Source organism: Corvus hawaiiensis, chromosome 26, assembly GCF_020740725.1.
Source record: "Corvus hawaiiensis isolate bCorHaw1 chromosome 26, bCorHaw1.pri.cur, whole genome shotgun sequence".
Classification (NCBI taxonomy): Eukaryota; Metazoa; Chordata; class Aves; order Passeriformes; family Corvidae; genus Corvus; species Corvus hawaiiensis.
The window spans coordinates 24,140,531-24,159,995 of NC_063238.1; the positions used below are offsets into that span (position 1 = coordinate 24,140,531).

At 46.0% G+C, this 19,465-nt stretch overlaps 1 protein-coding gene across 1 annotated transcript in view; it reads right to left on the reverse strand.

The window, feature by feature from the left end:
• Window positions 1–18,512, reverse strand: part of NCALD (neurocalcin delta) — a 60,047-nt gene extending 41,535 nt beyond the window's left edge. The window contains exon 1 of the mRNA XM_048286271.1: window positions 18,354–18,512. The gene's annotated coding sequence lies outside the window, so the exon portion shown is untranslated. The remainder of the gene's footprint in view (window positions 1–18,353) is intronic.
• Between the last annotated feature and the right edge of the window lie 953 nt (window positions 18,513–19,465).

Genomic DNA, 19,465 nt, shown 5'->3' on the forward strand with positions numbered 1-19,465 from the left:
GTAGCCAGAGGGAGGGGAGATTTAGTGGTGCTCTATTTTCTTCCCTGGAAGATTTGCTTTTGGAGGAGGAGGTCAGAGATGCGGAGCAGCAACCTGAGGGAGGGCTTTCTTGCCTGCTCTTCTGAAGGACTGGAAATTGAATGGAGTGGAGTGTGCCATGAAGCCTCACTTCACTGGAGCTTTTATCTTTTAAAATTAGGTTAGGAAATTTATTGCTACAGTAGCTTAATCCCACAGTGCATTATCTGTACACATGATGGACTGGAATATAAACTAATTCTGTCAATAAAGTGGCTGCCTGCGTCTTGATTGTCAGATACAAGGAATTCACTGTTCCTTTTGAGATGCTAAGCAGCTGCAGACTGGTATGCTCCCCTCCCTATGCTTTTGGTTTGGATGCTTCCTACATTCAAGTTTCTCAGCAAGAGATGATGCCGTGGGAAGGGAGGAAAGGAGGGAGAAATTTGGCTCCAGGCATCTGGCTGCATACTGTGACTCTGCACTAGCCCGTGGGGTGGTGTGGGGGCTGCAGCCCCCAGGGACTTCTCTGACTGATACCATGAGTTCTGTATGCACTGGGGACCGAGCCGTCTGGCTCTGCTCATCTTCACTCTGTGCCCTCTATTGACGGGAGAGGCAGAGACCACCAAAAGCGTTCCCTCTGCTGGGTTCAGATCAGCAGAGAGCTTCCTTGGTGGAAAGGATCCACCATCGGGCACTCACAGCCATGGCCCCCAGTTCTGCCTGAACAAAGCAAGGGTCAGAGCATGTGTGAGGTACACACTGAGTGCTTTGAATCTAGAATCAACCTCTAACAAGCTACATCCTTTGACAACAGCTCAGGAGGGGATTAACATCAAACTCTCCACATTACTTACCTACAGAAAACTCCAGATTCAGAAACCTAAATTTCACTGTCTCTATACAAGCTATAGAAATCTAGTCAATACCATCTCTGAAATCTAGAGAGTGAGTGAATGAATCCCAAAGTTATGGGTTGGTGTCAGGCAGAAACAGAAATATGGGAGGCTAGTTTCACAAAATTGCTTGAGCAGAACACAGTCTGAGTTTGCTCAACATAGAGTGTCATATTGAATTATGTAATTCCTTCTTGATGTAAAGTTCCCTGATTTTAGCAGAAATAGCTGGAAAATGAAACCTCATAACAACGTAAAGCCTTTTCTACCTGATCACTCAGCAGACAAATCCTCAAATCACTTATTCTTAGAGCTGCATCCAGGATAACTGGTCCACCAAACAAGTAAGATGAAGGCTGGAGTGTCACAGGAGTATCTGGTCCATGACTTTACAACATCTCAGATGTAGGCACTAGGTGAAGGCTTTTCAGCCAGCCCTCAATATGAAAAGGTGAAAGCTTATTCTTCAGATCAGAGAATGCTCTAATGTTTATAAAAAGAAGCTAAATTATAAGTAGGGAACAAACTTAACTAGACTGACTTAATATTTCCAAAGGCTTTTTCCTCTTCTTTTTCCTCCTCTTTTTAAAGGAACTAATTCTCATTCAGTTCATTCAGTTCTCATTTATACAACATATTCAGAAGAAGTAGCTGATAACATTGAGAGATATCCAAAACCTGAACTACTCATGGGAAGGAGGACAAGGACTGATTTTCCTGTCATCAAAAAGGCAGCTCAGTAATCTCTCTTCTGTTGGTCTGTTTGAGCCCAAAAGAGAAGTAGCTGTGTTCTTTGGTTTGTGAGATGTCACCATCAACTCCTAAGTCTCTAAGCCCTTCAGCAAAAAGAAGAAGAGAGTCAGATATTTGTCAGAATTCACAGGGAGATGTTGGGGGAGAAGTCTCAGAGTCTTAATTGAAGAACAAGCAGGAATGTTTTAGGACTACATATTTACTACATAGATATTTATAGTCTCACACATTTTGAATGTAAGGGGTACAAATATCATTTTTGCTATTCCTCTGCAAGCCAAGATATGAGGGACATATGCCAGAACACAAAAGAATTTTCACCCCATTCCAAATTCTCATTAAAAAAAAAAGTGTACTAAGTCTGAGAAATAAGTGCAATCATTTGAATAATGAATTTGGCTTCGTGACCCACTGGGAGACTGAAGCAGAGCAAAACACATCTGCTAACACCCCAACTTGAGCAGCACAGTTGGCAAGTGCTGCTGAAGAGAGATCTCAGACTGAAGCTGTAGAAATGTTAGAGGTTAGAACTGAAGTTTCTTGGCAGAACTGACCTTATATGGAAACCCTGTAGGAAGTCTGCCTGCACTGGCTTTCCAACCAGTACATGAGCATTCATTTCTAATAGATAAACAGATGTATATAGAAAGGCTAATTCAAAGCCACTTGGGTAAAATCAAAGCAAACCATTCCTCTGGGGAATGTGCTGGACAGAGTCAGGCAGATGTTTCCTCTTCCAGGATCATGAACTGAAATCAAAGGAGAAATCTCAGATGGAAGGTGGTTACAGTAGGGTTCTTCCAAGTTGAGTCTCGGCATGGATATAGTTGTACATTTTCATTAATAATCAGGATGCATAATCTCAAGGCAGTGCAGTTACTGATGACACTAAGGTGACAGGCACCATCAGGTGGATGCCAGACTACCACACAAGAACAATGGGACAATTTTAGCCCTGGAATAGTGCAAAGGGATGAAATTCCTTATTGCAAAATGCAGTATCTGAGGGACCAGTAGTTAAGATGCTCTTAACTAGAAATGATGCAGCAGGAGGAAGAGCTGGAGATCTTATATAGTCATAAGATAACAGGAAAATACCAATATGATGTCTCCTGCAGGAAACAAGTGATGCTTTCTAATGAACCCGCTGAGACCAAACTGTTGAGTTCAGGGAGGGTGAAATACCAATGCTGTTAATGAGCAGGTTTTGGAAATATGAGGGCTCACCTGGATTACTACAGTACATGGCCAGGAAAACACACTGAGGAAAAGGATTTTGGTCTGTAGTGGCTGCAGAGCAGGGCTACTAAGCCAAATAAGGGAATGGAAAGCCTGTGCTCTCAGAGGAGACCAGAGGCACTTGGCTGTTTAGCCTTGCTAAAGAAAGGCCAAGAGGGGATATGGTTGTAGTCTATAAATACATCAGAGGGGGTAAACACTAGGGAAGGAGAAAAGCAGTTTAAACTGAAGGACAATGCTGGCAGAAGAACAAATGGGTATAAACTAGCCATAATAAATTTTGGCTGGGAATGAGAAGCAAATCTCAAACCACTGGAGCAGCGAAGTCTGTGGAACAGCCTTCTTCAAAGATCATAAGACAAAGAGCCAAAGGCATGGGAAAATGCAATTTGAAAAATCCACAAATGGGGTCTATATGACATAGATACCTGCAGTGAACTGGGGGAGTCAGGAGATCCCCTACTGTCCTGACTTCTAGAAGGGAAACAGCATCTGAAAAAACAAGCACACTTCTTACAGCAGGCACTCTTTCAGGCACAGAGGATCCAGGATCACCACGAGGAGAGCCAAAGGCAGTGATGTTTAGTAAACAAGTATCTCTATCTTCCTCTGCACTATGTAATAACCCCCCACCACACATCAGTGATGGGGAGTGGCAGGAATGTGAGGGGAGGCTTATGTAAGCAGAGGAACGAGTGCCAGGATGCAGCAGACAGGTCAGGAAAGCTGGCCAGCTCTGTCACTTCAAGCATCAGACAGCACTGAGAGCAGCAATACATTACTGCAAAAAATTTAACTGAAATTAAGATTTACAAGTAACCTCAATAAAATTCACAGCTGGTTGGGCTTAACCTTGGAGTCAAGAGGATTAGCAGACTATGTTGTCCAAATCATGAAATAGTAAGCTCTGCATTTTCTTTGAAAGTGAATCATGTGCCCAGTCTCTATTCAGTAATTCAAGATTTCTACCAAATTTCACCTCTTTATTGTCATCCTTTTGTCTCCTCTAAGGAACACAATAATTTATTAACACCATTCTTTTCATCTGAAGACTTCTGATGACTTAAAAAAAATTACTGGCTGACAGCTGCACTACAGTGTTGATTGAACGGATGTACAGGAAGAGGGAGTGTTATGATCCAGTTTTAAGGTTCTTAGAAATGCCTCTGCCCAAATTAAGGTGCAAACGAGACCATATGCGAGTGACAATAGTAAGGGTTTTATTTGATGGTAAATATGAGAGAGAGAGAGCGAGAAATAAAGAAGGAGTAGAAAATAGGGGCAGGGACAGAAAGAGTTGACAGGGACAGAATAAGGAAAAGATCACCACTCCGTGGATCCCAATGATGTCCCGTTGATCCTCTCCAGCTGGTCTCTTGGTGGTGAAGGTCCCCCCAGGAGGCACAGAGTCCCATGGGTGTACATGCTCAGGCTGGGGGGGCGTGTCCGGCCATGTCCCCCTGGGGTGGGGGCAGTCTCTCACAGCAGACTCTGGGTCTGTTGCATCACGTGCAGCCCTGTGGGGCCAAGCCTCTCACGTGAATGTCCTGTGGGTGTGCCCTGTGGGGCTGGGGGTTCCACAGCTGGGCCGGTTTGTGTAACGGAGAATGGGTGTTTATTGCCTCTCACCAGAGGTTGCACCATGCACCCAAAACCTCCTCCTCCCCCTCGGCTGGGGGGAGTCTGTGTAAACCTGGCTTCTGTGAGCTGGGCTCTCCCCCACCCCAAACTCAGCTGGGGATAGTTGCAGCTGGTGGCTTTGGCATTTCATGGATGCATACCTTTCCCTCAGCCTGAGATGACTGAACAATCCATTTCCCTTTATCTAATCAACAGTTTGACTTTCAGTCCAAAGTCCCACTCTTCAGGGAAGCTTCTTCGGTTGTAGCTTCTTTAGAATGAGCAAAACTTTGTATCAATGTTTGAGGCATGAAGTATTTCCAGTCTCTGGCAGGGAGGAAATGATTTTTTAAATCTGTATGGCTTTTTTATCAGCTGGTCCTGTGCTTCTGGACTAGCTGGAGTCAGTTCTGAAGATTCCTGGGTTGGCAGAGATTCACAGGAGGATGGCACAGAACAGACTCTCATCAGGCATTTCTTGACCTTACCCGGACTCAGAGGCTGTAGGCATCTGTATCTCCTGACAGCCATCTTCTGCCTCAGGGCATTCCCAGCCCTCTCTTGGTTGTGACAGTGGGAAGGCACCATGTTGCCTCATGCTCCCTCCCAAGCCACACCATGACAGATATGGAGGAATCCCTCCACTTATCAGACCTTCACTCAGTTGTCAGATGTCCACCTAACAGGGAAGAACACAGGCGGCAGGGAGCTCTTGCTCTAGGACACCATCTTGGACTGAACTCTCCCTTTTCCTCCTCTTAAAATTGTTTGCTCAGGATTTGAAATAGTAATAACATACAAAACAACAGTGAATGGCACCAAGGCACTTCACTTTGCACAACAAAAATTAGCCATGCACGGGTGTGCAGGCACAGAGGGCCATCAGAGTTCTCTGCTATCTGCTGAGCTTCCAGAGGGCAGCACCGACTGCAGTGAAACTGGTTGGAGGTGAGATGGGGAGATCAACAGCTCATCATCTGAACCCTCTGCCCACATTATGGCTGTCTCATGAGTTTCCTCAGGGCAAGAAAAAACAGCTGAGAACAGATACCACAATACCTAACAAAACCACCTGATGTCATTGTCTCTTGGGGGCTGTGTAATACAGCTAAGTGCTGCTCCCAGGAGAACTACCAAACCTAATTACTTGTTATAACCACATTAGATGAAGAAGGTGCATGTTGCTCATAGTTGCCTAGTGGGAACACAGAGCAAATCTTTCTTTTGTCCACTTATAATTAAAGCAATCTTCTTTGTATATTAGATTCAGTGGTTTATAATGAAATGCAATAAAGATTCCTTGAGTAAATCTCTTATTTTTCTTAATATGTTTATACAATTTAATGGAGTCTCTTATTGACTGCAGGAGGAGCAGTTTCAGAGACAGTGCGCTTAAACAGACATGAGAGACCATGCAGTAACCCAGTGCTTTTCAAGGCTAATGCCTGAAGTAACAAGCACATCCCACAACAGTGCCACTTCCACTTGTGCCAGACACCTGAGAGGCAGCAATCAAAAACCTCTGCAAAGGCTGGGAGAAAAACCTGTCATTCTATTGTCTGTGCAGACAAATTTAGCACTCTGTGAAATCTTGATCAAAATTACCCACCAGCAGAACTAGGTAACCAACTTTAAATAGCAAGGAATAGGGAGTTATGTCCAGTTGAGCAGCAGCAATTTGGACAACACTGGTTCTTCACTGGAAAGACTGAAGAAAAATGCAAAATATGGTACAGAACAAGAAATGCAAACACTGATGAAACACACAAATAGTTGAATACACTTTTATTATCGGATGAAATAACAATGCCTTAAAATAGGATCCCATTTGGGTTAAAAAATGAACAAAGTCAAGGAACTGTAGATTAGAGCCAGGTGCTTAGTGGAACTAGAAATTTAAGAAAGTTTTTGCCTTTATCTGATGATTCTTGGAAGAAACATTTGTGTTCATATTTTTGAAAGAAATATTTCCTATTGTTGAGCTTTCCTTTGAAAGACATATTTCTGTTTCACTACTGAGAGCAGTTGCAGAGCTGTAAATGCACAGCAGGCTATGCAAGACAGATCTTTAATTATACCTACCCTTGAGTTCACTGGGAGCCAGTTGCTCAAGGCTAATAAGGATTAAAACATATTCAATGATTCTGAAAAACTGTCTTAACGCTAGTCTTCCCAAATCCCCTGTATTATCTGGAGCAATGCAAGCACAGCAACTCCTGCCTGAAAGTGAAAAGGAAAAACTTTATGCTTTCACACAGCCGTGCCCAAGTCCTGCTTTACTAAAAGCCAGGATCCTGCTGTGCTAAACCCCACTGTTCAAGTTTTCAGCCAGTATCCTCATGCTCTGCAGGACTGATGTAAATCTGCAAATAATATCAGAGTTCCATGTGATGGCTTCCATCTAGCACTGACACTAAGTGATCTGTGACTGGACCTGACTGGGAAATTCAGGGAAAGTGAAAGACACTCCATGTCTAACAGAGGAAGGAATTAAAACAATCAAACCTACCTAAAAAGCTGCAGGCAGAGAGACAGGCAAATGCTCCCCTGGCTCTCTCAAACCCTACTGACATAATGCTCCAAGATCAAAAACATAAAGGTTGAAGTCAACAAAACCAGAAGTACTGGGAGAAAACTGCATTCAGAAATCTCCTTTGCTTTTGACCTCTTTCAACCCTGAAGTTTTACAAGGAGAGCATGTGGACGTCATTTCTCTCTTTGCAGAGTGAAATGTGAAATTCCTGACAGTGCTGTGTGGGGAAGGCAGTGCTGTATATGGGGCTGGGGAGTCCCCAGGGAGCTGGGGGGTGCATTGTGCAGTGCATGGTGCTCACTTCAGGCAAAGGAGGGTTTGGAAAACAAGTATTAGGCATGAGACAGCATCAGAAAAGTGGACCATGTTGGTCTCTCACTGAGAAGGCTAATACAGATAATAATTTACTTACTCTGGAGAAACGGTAGAACAGAAGGGGTGGAGTAGTGGATACTGACCTCTGCAATTTTCATCTCTTAAAAATAAATGGATTGTAAACTAGAAAAGGATTAAAACTGAGCCTCACAGGGGAAAGAGTATGTACCAAGCAACAACAAGAAATCAGTATCAAACCCCCATCCTGCAAAGAGTCAGGTCAGCAGTGTACATGACAATGTTCCTCTGTACAGACAGAGGTTTCTCTGTAGACCAAAGGTTTTTCTTTATTCTTTCTTCCAGGAAAGTGAGGACCATGTTCCTCACTTCCTTCACTTTGGTCCTATTAGAACCCTACCACTTTGTTTGACAAACTGGAGCTGCCAGTCTTTTTGTCATGCTCCAATGGGCTGATTTCCTGCTGGTGGCTGTGGCAAGAGCCTGCAGCTCATAAGCTCTACCTAGACCCAGGCTTCAGAAAAAACACTTTTCTATTTTTAAGGCTCTTTTTCTTCCCCCACGGATTCTCACCCAGTTATGCATGACGACATTTACCACATCACCTGTGACTATGAAGCAAATGCATCTGGGTGCATTCCCCAGCATGGGGGCCAACTGGCACAGAAGCTCCCTTGGCCATGCTATTGAACTCTGCACCCTCATGAAAAGTGCCTGTGTGCCATCTGCACCCTGGAATGGGCCCAGTGGCACAGGCTGGGAAGACAGGAACTGATGAAGAGCTGGAGGGATAGGGACTGCTCTGCAGAGGGAGTGATTTTAACTACTGAGCTCTGGTGTTGGGGTTGTCCCCTATTTCATTTATTATGGGCACAGCCAGTGGCCATAGTACAGACATAGCCATTATCTCAGGAAACTCGATAGCTTGTCACCTACTTGAATGTTAATGTCAAGAAATATCAAGGCTTGGGGAAAGCAAACACTTACCTAGTATGGGATATTAAGAGGGGATTATGAACTAGACCCAAAGTTTGAATCATTTGGGACATGCTCTGCAAGGGGCCTTGGGCTCAGTGATGAGTTTGCTGGGGCTCTGAAGGGGTTTCAGGGCATGTGCACACTAAGGAGCTGGACTGGATGCCAAGGAGGGCCCAGCCCTTGTACCTCCAAATACCAGCCTTGGTAGGCTTGACCCTTGCACCCCAAATGCCAGTCTTTGTGGGCTCAGCCTCTACCCACACTAAGCATGCCTGTTGCTGGGGTTATTCCAGGCTCCAGACCGGAGGGAGGGCTGTGGTATGGTCAGTTTAGTTCCTCAGCACCCCATACTTGGACAGCAGCATCTGTTCAAGAGGCGTGTGACTCATCTGGGTCTGGCCACCTCTGGGTGTGATGCCTTTCATCAGGACTCTGGGGATTTCCACAAAGAGGCACATGTTACTTGCTCTGGTCAGTTCTGTGTGCATGCAGCAGTGAAGCAGCTCCTCCTCATTCACCCACCAGGGCAACAGGAGAACTGGCTGATCTCCAGTGAAGGCAGTGAGAATGGGATGCTCCTCTCTCTGCTCCTGCTCAGCGCTTGGGCAGCCAGCCAGCCACAGTGAAGGTGAACTGCTGAGATGTGGTGACAGCAAGCCGCTGCCACGAGCATTTAATTTTTAATTCCTCTCAGGGCCTCTTTTCTACCATCCCTCCCTGTAGCCCCAGGAGCAGGCTGCTGGCACCTGTTTCTGGAGCTCACATTGTTTGTGTTTGGCTGCATGCCTGACTGTGAGGGATGAGAGAGCGTGAGGTCCCTGGCCAGCCCTGGTGGGTGCTGTCAGGAAGCCCCTCCAAAGCAGCTGCTTTCCTGGGCCAGCATTCAAGGATGGGACACACAAGGTGCTTTGAGGGCTGGAACTGCATCCCAGCTCAGTGGGATCTGCCTGCACCACCAGTCCTGGAGCTCCTTTCGGCTTATTCTTCCAAATGCATCCTTTCCTTCTCCTTCAAAGGAGCATCCACCAGCAAGAAATGCTTCCTTTTGAGTTAGGCTACAAAAACAGTGGACAGCAGGAGCACACGGCCTGAAGCTTGCCCCTGGGAAGCACAGCAAGGGCTGTCAGGAAGGAATTACTGCGCTCTCCACTGAGGAAGCTAAATTACCTGAAATACCCCTTGTTGCAGACACAGGAGCACACACCTGTCCCACTCGGTCTGCAGATCCCCTCTTCTCCCCACTCAAGTCATTCCTCTGCTTAAAAATGTTATTTTGGGAAAGAAATGAATAATGGGAACAGGACTGTAAAAGCACAGGGAATTCAGCAAACAAAAGAAAAGCTGCTACTTTTGAGAATACCTCAAACTGTAATTGTGACTTGTTTTAACTCCTTCTCTCCCAGCTGCCTCCCCAACACCCTGCTTGGAGTGCCATCCACAAGTATTGTGGGAGCAGCATGAAGGACAGGTGTGTCTTACTACAGGCTCTTGGAGCAACACCACAGCCTACTAATAACTGGCACATGGTGAACTACTAGTGCAATACTCTTTGACTTCTAATCAGATTATTTGAATTGAGGCAGGGGTTTCTGCAAGGGTCCAGTGTCTAACAAAAAGTGTAAAAGTCAGGCAAGCAGTCACCCTGCTAGTGCTTCTGTCACCTTCTGTCATCTTTGAAAGAATTGTATTTTTCTAATTGAAGCATCATGAGCATTATGTGTCCATGGTGAGTGGAGGGCTCTGACCCTGCACAGCGGCAGAGAACCCTGCTCCAGGTTCTCAGAGAAAAGGCCATCGCTGCAAGAAAAAAACATGAGTCTGCCAAGGCTGCAGATCCAGTTAAGTAGTATAAACTCATCTTTAACAAATTCACCAAGACCCCCATGGAGCTGATGTGGAGCATGTTATACTGCTCTTTCATCAGCTCTCACTTATTCTGCTACTAGTGTGGCCAACTTGGCCAGGTCTCTTTGCAGCCCTGGTCAGGGCTGGCATGGTTCTCCTGCCCACAGCATCCTGTGCCAAGGGAAAGCACATCCCAGAACTGACATCTGGACCACTACTGCAGATGGCTCTGCAGTTCCTCCTGACAAAAGCCGCCCTTCTGGGCTAAAACCTAGCAGAAGAGAGGCAAAATAGGAAACAAACCTGATGGAACCCCTGCCCTGATGATACTGGAGGAAGAACAACTATTACTGAGTCCCCTACAGTTTTGTGGCTCACACGCATGAACACACAGACGCAGGGATGGCTTCAGTAATATTAAGCTGACGGCAAGGAGTTGAGAGGGGTCCTTGTGTAGAGTTCCACAGAAAGCAGTTTATTGCTACAACTTGTGAAGGTTTCCAGAGGCAAATGACCCCGAGCACGTGGCAGCTCAGGGTAAGTACAGGGGTGAGGCTGACACCAGGAGCCAACCGGGGAACCTGAACCGGGGTACAGCACCATAACTGAACATGGCATTCTGGGAGAGGCTTCTGTCCCTCACCATAACCAAAGTCTTTGGCACCAGAGACTGTCTTAACAAGAGCTTTCTCTGTCTCTTGTGCCACTGGCCAATCAGCCACCACAACCAACCAAAGTCTGAGCTCATGTTTTCAGTTCCTAAAGCAATCCTATTCCGCCCAAGTGCTGCTGCGCATGTTGGCCAAGACTCCCGTGGATGCCATGGAGCAAGCAGCAGGGACAGAGGCTGCTCTCTCACAGGCAATCTCATTTCTGAATTGTCAGAAAAGAATTCTCTTTGTTTCATAAAGAGAACTGTAAACACTCCTCCCTGGATTTTCCTTTCCAAGAGCAGTATAAGAAAATAAATATCTATATTTTGTTCAGAAAGAGTTCCTCTTTGCATTGCCCCTGACCTTCCCAAGTCCCAGCACTTCTGCCTTTCACAGAGTTCTGCTTTTCAGCTTTTACCTTAGTGGTGACAAGGGGGACTTCCTTGGCAGGAGTCACTGTTAGGACTGTCATCAGGCCCTGTTAGGAGAGGCAAAGCAAAACACAGAGGGTCTTTCTGCAGAAGTTCCCACTACCCTTCAGTAACTTGGAGAGCAGAGAGTCCACACAGACCTCAGAGCTGTAAGTGGTTTAATAATATATGCCATCAAACATTACATGCCTTGCAATTCACATTGGGGATTTTGATTAAGGAAACCCTCCAACATGGCAAGGAAGAACTGTGAATTCTGATAACGTTCTCAATTTTTAGCAGTAAAGTAATTGAAAATTAAGGGTGAAGTGAAATAATTGAACATGAAAGCTGTGTGCTGTGACAAATCAGCAATAATACTCAAGTGAGAAGAGATCATGGTTAGACTGAAAGATGTATCGTTGGCCAGCCGTAACTTTGCACTCTTCTCATCCACATCAGCCTGTGAAATAAAAGTGCAGGCTACCCTTCTGGTGGGACGCTTTCAGTAGGGTCAGAACGACTTTACATGAAAAGCCTCCCACAAGATAAACAGCAATGAATAGGACACTTGACAGACAGGTCCAGAGGACAACAGACAGTGCTTCTGCTGACATATAATTGCTCTAATTGGACCTGGGCTTGAAAAAATGGTAAAGCTAAAGAGGACTCTGCAATCATGCTGCCATTCTGCACACAAGGATACTGTTGTGATAGGAAGCACATAGCAGTTGTGGAAATAATCAATGCCGTTGTGCTCACGTCCCCCTGGTAGCTTGGATTTGCGCGCACAACATGAGCAGAATATTTTCTTTCAGTTAAAGGCTCTCAGGGCTAAATTGCTTCATGAAGTCTCTTTGAGTGCTATTCAGCTGAAGTTAGACACTTCGTATGTGCTGGATCCATTGTGTTTTTACAATCCTGAAGGAGACGCAGAAAGATCGTGTGAGACATAATCAGGAAATCTGGCTGCTCTAGGAGCGAGGGAATTTGGTAAGGAAAGAAGCCAACTTTGACCTTCTTCAGCTTTAACTTGTCTTCTCTCAGGTGACAGCCTATAAACCACCTGATCTTCTTGTCTAATAAAACCTCTCTACAAGTAATGTTGGGTGTCTCCAAAAGCATTTTCTATTTATAATGGTAGAACAAGCATGAAACTACGGTCATCCAGTAGCAGGTACTGCACAAGGGTTGACTGTGCAATGTTCCTCCAGCCCTACTTTGAACCCAGTGCCCAGAAGAGAGACAGCCCTGTTAGCCACAGCTACATCACACAGCAGCTAAACAACATCGCTGCGTCATTGCTAACACAGGAAGAGTATTTCACTCTCCTGACTCCTTCAGACAGCTCCATTTCACAAAAGTCTTGTCTGGCCTGTTCTGCAGATGCCCAGGGACATGAGGCAGCACTGCCAGAGGTCCCTGCATGGGTAGATGCAGCAGTGCAAGAACAATGGCAGCAGCCTGTCCTGGCCACATCCTGCCAGCATGTGCCCAGTCAGTCCTGCCAAGAGCTCTCCTTCCCACCTTGTTCCACCCCTCCTGGTCCACTGTGCCCCTGTGGCTGGGCAACCTGGCTCTGCCCTGCTCCCAAAGACCCATTCTCTTGACAATGAGATTCAGCACACAGCTAAGAGGCTTTGTGACAAATGTGGCAGGTTTAAACCTGTCTCAAAGCCTTTCAGCTCCCATGTGCAGACACAGACGGCTGAAATGCTGCCTCCTGCTCCTTTGCAGTTTCTAAGTAAATGTGCAAAAATGCAGTTGTGACGTTCAGGAACTGCTCATGTCCCACCTGTAAACCAGCACTTGCACCCCAAGTTGTCCCTAAAGAGCTTACAATCTGGCTTACTTCACCCTCCCTAACAGAAATGGTCATCTGCAGTGACACCCTGAAGCTCCTGCCCTATGCCCACATTGCATGACATGGGCGTCAGGATGTGTGTCACCCAAAATGTGACCGATGGAACAGACGTCTTCCACAGCACCCAGGCAAAATGACAGGGCTGGGTGCCATTGGGTGCAGGAACATGGCCCTGGGCAGCCATAGGAAAATGGTCTCGTTCCTCAGAGCACTCAGGGGGTGACAGTGTCCCTGGGTCACCAGGAACCATGTCACCAGCCAGCACATTTATCCATGCCATCCTTGGGGTGACAGGTCCACACTTCTCCTTTTCCTGTCCTGACATTTCCTCTGGAGTAGCACTGTGACTGTCACTCAGCAGGACCGTGACAGATGTACGGGGACATCAAAGCATCAAGCATGCCCCACATTCAGCTTCTGCCTCCTCCCAGTGCTGTCTTTGCTTTGTGCATCACAGGCTCGGTTTCACGTAGGGACCTGACCAATGCCCCAGCAAGGGGGTGGGAAAAATTGGCGGTGGATGATGCTCTCCTAAGAAGCGTGTGTCTCAAACAAAAGTGCACGGGATTTATCAACATAAGCCCAGCTAAAAAACACACGACATGTTTGTTTCCGGCTAGTATGTCTATGATAAGCCATAGATTGTCACAAGAATAAAAAACATAAGGATTGACATCAGTGAGTTTCATACAGCTAAAATTTTGCACAACACTGTGAACATGTACTACAAAAAATACTGAACTATAAAAGAAGACAAACAGAGCTAAACCAAGACCCATCCTCAGCCATCTTCTGTGAAAAGAGGCATGGCTGGGAATTTCAGGTGCTGGGCAAATTGAAAACAGCATTTCAGACCAAACGACAAGCTTCTTGGTTTTTCTGCATGTAAATCAGATCCTTACATTATTTCAGTGTCATTTTGTGGCTGAAAGCAATTCAGCAGATATCAGCACAGCCAGACTGAAATTGAGCAGAACAGGATCTGAGCCCTTCAGCTTGTAATGATTAGATGGTTCTGTGGAAACGAATCTTATGAAAAAATGATGTTCAGCAGAAAGTTGACAGTGTGTGAAGACCACAGAAGGGAGAGGAACTTTACAACTCAGCCTTCACATTTTCCACCTATAGGATTTCAACATTTGCTAAAGTTGTAGTAAGGGCAGCTTCTTCACAGTGCTCCCTCTGGGAAATATGACATTCAGCAATTCCTGAATTACAGTTTCTAATTATATTTTCATACTGTAATGCTGTCTGAAATGCAAATTTGATGACAGAATAATTCAATCCATATAAAATAATTACAAAATTACTGTTTCTCAACCCTCAACTCATACTCCCTGCTATTTAAGAAGATAAATTTAACAGCAGCAAAAGTACAGCCAAAACATAGTCTATTTTTTAAACTGTTATCTGACTATAACTGTCTGCATAGATTTTGGCTCACCATAGAGGATTATTTCTAAAATATGACTACCAAAAACATTCCAGAGTTACGATTTTTGTTGCTTTAGCTTGGAACCAACAGTCAGGTCAACGGTGATTTTGCATTCAGAGTACCCTACGCATGGCATCTGTTTAACTGGAAAAGCAACTGTTGGCTAAAATGCCAAATCTCTACTGCAGCTCAGCTATCATTTAAACCAGTTGTTCCTAATGTTGATGCAGACATTAAATTAGCACAATGTAATGATTTTTAGCAGAATGGGAACCAACTTCTGCAATAAGTAATTTAAGATCCTGAAACTCCATACTGAAACATCAGTTCCCACTGACAACTGCCACGCTGTACAGAGGATTTTATTCCCCCCATGAATATTGCCTAAGCAGGAGCTAGGACCTTTAAAAAGACAGCTGAAATTGCATTCTGCTTGAAAAAATTCAAGGAGTAGTGTTCTGCATTGCAAGGGCTTTTTAGATTTTATTATGATTCTGGCCTAAATTTATATTGTCATTGCCCATCAACTCAACCAGATCAAGGCAGAGCACACTAAAGGCTTCAGTGTGTTATTATTATGAGGCTAGAGGCATCAACAGCTCACATCTGTTTTTGACTTCCCTGCTGTATGCAGTTGTGTGAGAAGTGACTTGAGGAGATCTCAGACATGACTTTAGCCAAGGTCTTTCCTAAGGTGAAGTGCTCCAATTCCTCAGGAACTGCCAGTCTGCTCACCCTTCACCATGGACAAGGAGACTGTAGGAAGACATCTTCCCTTCCTCAGGTGTGTGCAAAGGGGCTGACATTTGCCAATGGCATAAAGGCTGATGGGAAGTAGGAGGGTCAGTCTGGACTCCCTGGAAGAAGGTGAAGTGTTGTCAAGCCCACGTGCATCTCATGCTTTTTCTCTCTATGTCAGAGGATTCCAAGCCCAAGTCAGCTGGCAGTGTCACAGTTGTGGCGTTGGGCAGCAGGTGAAGGATGGGCTGCAGCACCTTCCCCTCTCGGTGGTGGGAAGGAACCTACAGACTGTTCTTTTCTCATGGTGGGTGGAAGCACGGCAGGGATGCGGGGATGCTTAGCATTACACTGCCTGGCAACTCCACACACTGCCAAGGTAAACCTGAGTTCTTGTCCAAGGGGTTTGGTACGGAGCTGACCAGTGAAAATGAGAGCATGAAATCATCAAGCAGAGGCACATAGCCCCAGGATGACTCTCACACACCATTCCCTGCCCTCCTGAGCGGGACCTGTGTCTCCAGTTGCAGATGCTGGTGCTCCCTGTGAGCTGCCTGCTCGCAACTCATTCCCAATCTCTGGGGCAAAATGGGTGGGGCCTGGTGATGGGATGCCCAAAGCCCCCAAAGACTCATTGAGAGGGGACACAGCTGTCACTCTACCAAGTAGGACACATCCCTGTACAACCCCAGCAGCACTTACCAGCTTGCCCTATAACATTGCCTCTTGCCACAGCATGTCTAGGACCTTCTGCTAAAATGTGAAGCAGTTTATCATCCTCTTCTCTAAGATCAAGCTAGAGCCTTTTCAAGACTTCCTCAGAATCACTAAAGAAAGATATGTCCATTCCATCTGGAAATGAGGAACCTATTTCTAAAGTACTTCTAACGAATAGCTCTCGAGCAAAAGTTGCATCAATTATTTTTCCCCTTACAGGTGTTTTCAAGGCAAAAAAATGCTACAGGACACTGTATTCAAGCCTAAATTAACAACATAAGCCTCAGCCCATACTGAGCATCATCACTCAAGTCAAACCTGGGAGGTGATGGCAGCTACACATGGAGTCAAATCCTGCAGACATGAGGGTGAATGACTTCTCTTGAACGGCAGGTGCCACTCAGCTCAAATCTGTCCCCATACTCCCTGCCTTGGTCACTCTGCAGACTTACCCCAGCAGTATAAGCTGGTGAACAAGCAGACCTCAGAGGGTAGTGGGTTGTATCAACCACCTCCCCCTGTCCTCCCCTCCTACCCCACCTCCACAGTCTGGGGAACTCACATGCAGATGGAGGGGGATGGACTGCCACGGGCTGAAACACAGCTCCCCACAGCAGCTGGAGAGCTGCCGTGCCCAGCCCAGCCCAGGCAGGTCACCTGGGCAAGGACGCCGAGAGCCCACTCACTCCCCATGGGAAGTCTGCTCGCGGAGTGCCAACACCTCCACTAATGCTGCGAGGCTCCTGTAAACCTTGGTTAAACTCACCTATGAGGAGCCAGGCGAGATTCCTCATGCACTGGTGCAGTGGCATCAAGTGAAGAATTTAATAAAGACAATTTGAAATACTTCAGCCCCCTCAACAATGATGTTTTAGGCACAAGAGTTGAACTGGAAAGAACTGATGAGGTAACACCAAGTGAAATGGTTTAGATGTTTCAGATGCATTTATTCTTGTTCTCTGCTAAGAACACCAAATGCAGTGAAATCCAGAGCATTAAGCCATAACTTCCCTAGAGCAGTGCCTTCAGTTTTAATGTCTGTCTTGGCTCTCTTTCTGAAACAATTACTTATGCTGCATTTGACAATATTAGGATAATTTTCACATATTTTTAAAAATCTTTTACTGCTCGGTGCCTTAAATTGTTTTGTAGCTCCACATTGTTTTAGACTGTTTTAAAGCAGCTGCTTTAGAGAATCATTACCATTATTGATAAACCCTTTGAACTTTGGGAGGAAGGGAACAGGAATATATAATTAGAGAAGATAAGAAAGATCTAACATACTTTCCAGGAAACAACGCACACGATGCTTCAGCTGTAATCTGTTCTTAAAACAAATCTGTATGTTCCCACACAAACAAACTCAGGCTGTGGCACTAAACTTCAGGAGCTCTGGGATCTCCTTCCCCACAACAGCTACCTCGGAGTAAGTGCAATACAGAGACAGACTCAAACTCCCTCTTGTTTTTACAAAAAGACCCAAACAGCATTTCATTTTTCAATAACTGTGGTGACTGAAAAAATCAGGCTGCTCATGCTACAGTTCTTTTTTTAGCTATTCTAACTGTTCTCAATGCACAACAGAAAAAAAAAAAAAAAGAAAAGAAGACAAAAAACCAAGCCCTGTGTGTGTGCCTGTGAGAAAAAGGGTAAAAGCCTGTGTTACAGCAATGCTGCTCTCTTGGCATATTTCAGATAATTTTTCAGGAAGGTTTTGATTCTTTCCTCTGTAAACACTATACAGTCAAGAGTGCCGCGTGCCCCAGGAGAGGGGCAGAAAGCCCGGGGAGTGCGCAGGGTGCAGGGATTCCGCATGAACAAAGATGATTTAAATGCTCGAACTTTGAGAGTTGGATTTTAGGCTGTTCCTGGCTGCATTGACTGCTGGCTTCCCCCTCACTGGACACACTGGGTACAAACCCGCCTGAACCGGGCAGCATTAAGAAACTACAAATTCCAACAGAGGTATAAAAACACAATGCCTAAACATAATTTCTTTTAACTCCCGAATGCATTAGCCTAGGATTACTCACGTTCATTTATATTCCTCAAGTGTCAAATGAGAACGCTATCATTCTATTCTCCTTTCATGGATCATTAATCTATATTTAACTCCGTTTTGCCGTCTGCACACAGAATTAGTAACTGGAAGCTGCTTTGCATTTATCTGATAGTGCTGGGCTTGTTCATCAAGGCAAACTTCCAGCCAAAACAAACAAGTGAAAAAAAATATTAGTCACTGATACAAGCTGCTTTCTATTCTATTTTTTTAAAGGAAAATAATCCAAACCTGATGAGAACATAAAGCAAATGGTTACCTCACACTGCAGAAATGCAAGTTTTTAATAGTCCATGCTCTGGCAGCCCCTGAGATTCAGCAGCAGCAGCAGCAGCGGCGGCGGCGGCGGCGGGGATGACTCCAGCATCCACCGGGTTCTCACACGGCTTTGACTGCGCGGCCGGGACCGCAGGCTCAGCCTCCAGTGACGTCAAGGCGGCCGTCACATGGCCCGGCGCCGGCCCAGGGAGCACTGGTTGTCCTGGCAACCCCAGCACTGCTCCGAAATTATTTCAATAGGTCATCTGTCATACTGCGCGCACATTGGAGCCATCACGGGCGCCCGGACAACCCAAACACCGCGGGCTTGCTGGAGCTGGCTGCGCCGGGGGCTGGTCCCATCGCCGACTCTCTCTTAACCCTGTCCCTGTAAGAAAACGCGTCTCTCTTCCTCTTCCTCGTGCATCCCCAACCTCCGGCAGAAAAAAAGACATTATACACCTGGTTTGCTCAAGCAAAGGGGCACAAGAGCTGCCCTCCGAGGGTGCTGGGACACCTCAGTGACGTGCTGGCTAGCTAAAATTAGGGTCTTTCTAAATGACCCACAGCTGAAGTTTTATTCATGGCCACAGAGACATATGCTTGGTCACCCACATCTCTGCCCAGATTCGGGGTGAGGCAGCAGTGGTCCGTGCTGTGGTGATGAGGGGTAGCAGCCGTGCAGGGCTGCAGGCTGGCCCCCAGAGCTGCCTGGCCAGCTCGGCCTCATGTCCCTTAGCCCCGGTATCTGGTCCCTCTGCTAGCCTGCACAGGATGCTTCTCCAGCTGCTCCCAGCAAAACATCACAGGAAGGGGGACAAAGCAGTGCTTGTCTCCATCTCATTCCGACTCACCTGTGCAGCCTTATCCTGCAGGAAGAGACACAACACCAGTGTCTCCAATTTCCTTGTAACTCGAGCTAAAATCCACTCCTTCCTCCAAATTTCCTTTTTTTCTCTCTCTCCACCTTACCACAGCCCCACGACACATGCATATGCCAGGAGTAGGACACAGAAGATGCTGGAGAAGGGAAAGACTTTCACCTGTGAGATGCAGGGAGGAAAGACAAAGTGTCAGCAACAAGAAAATACTTCTGAGCTCATCTGAGTCAGT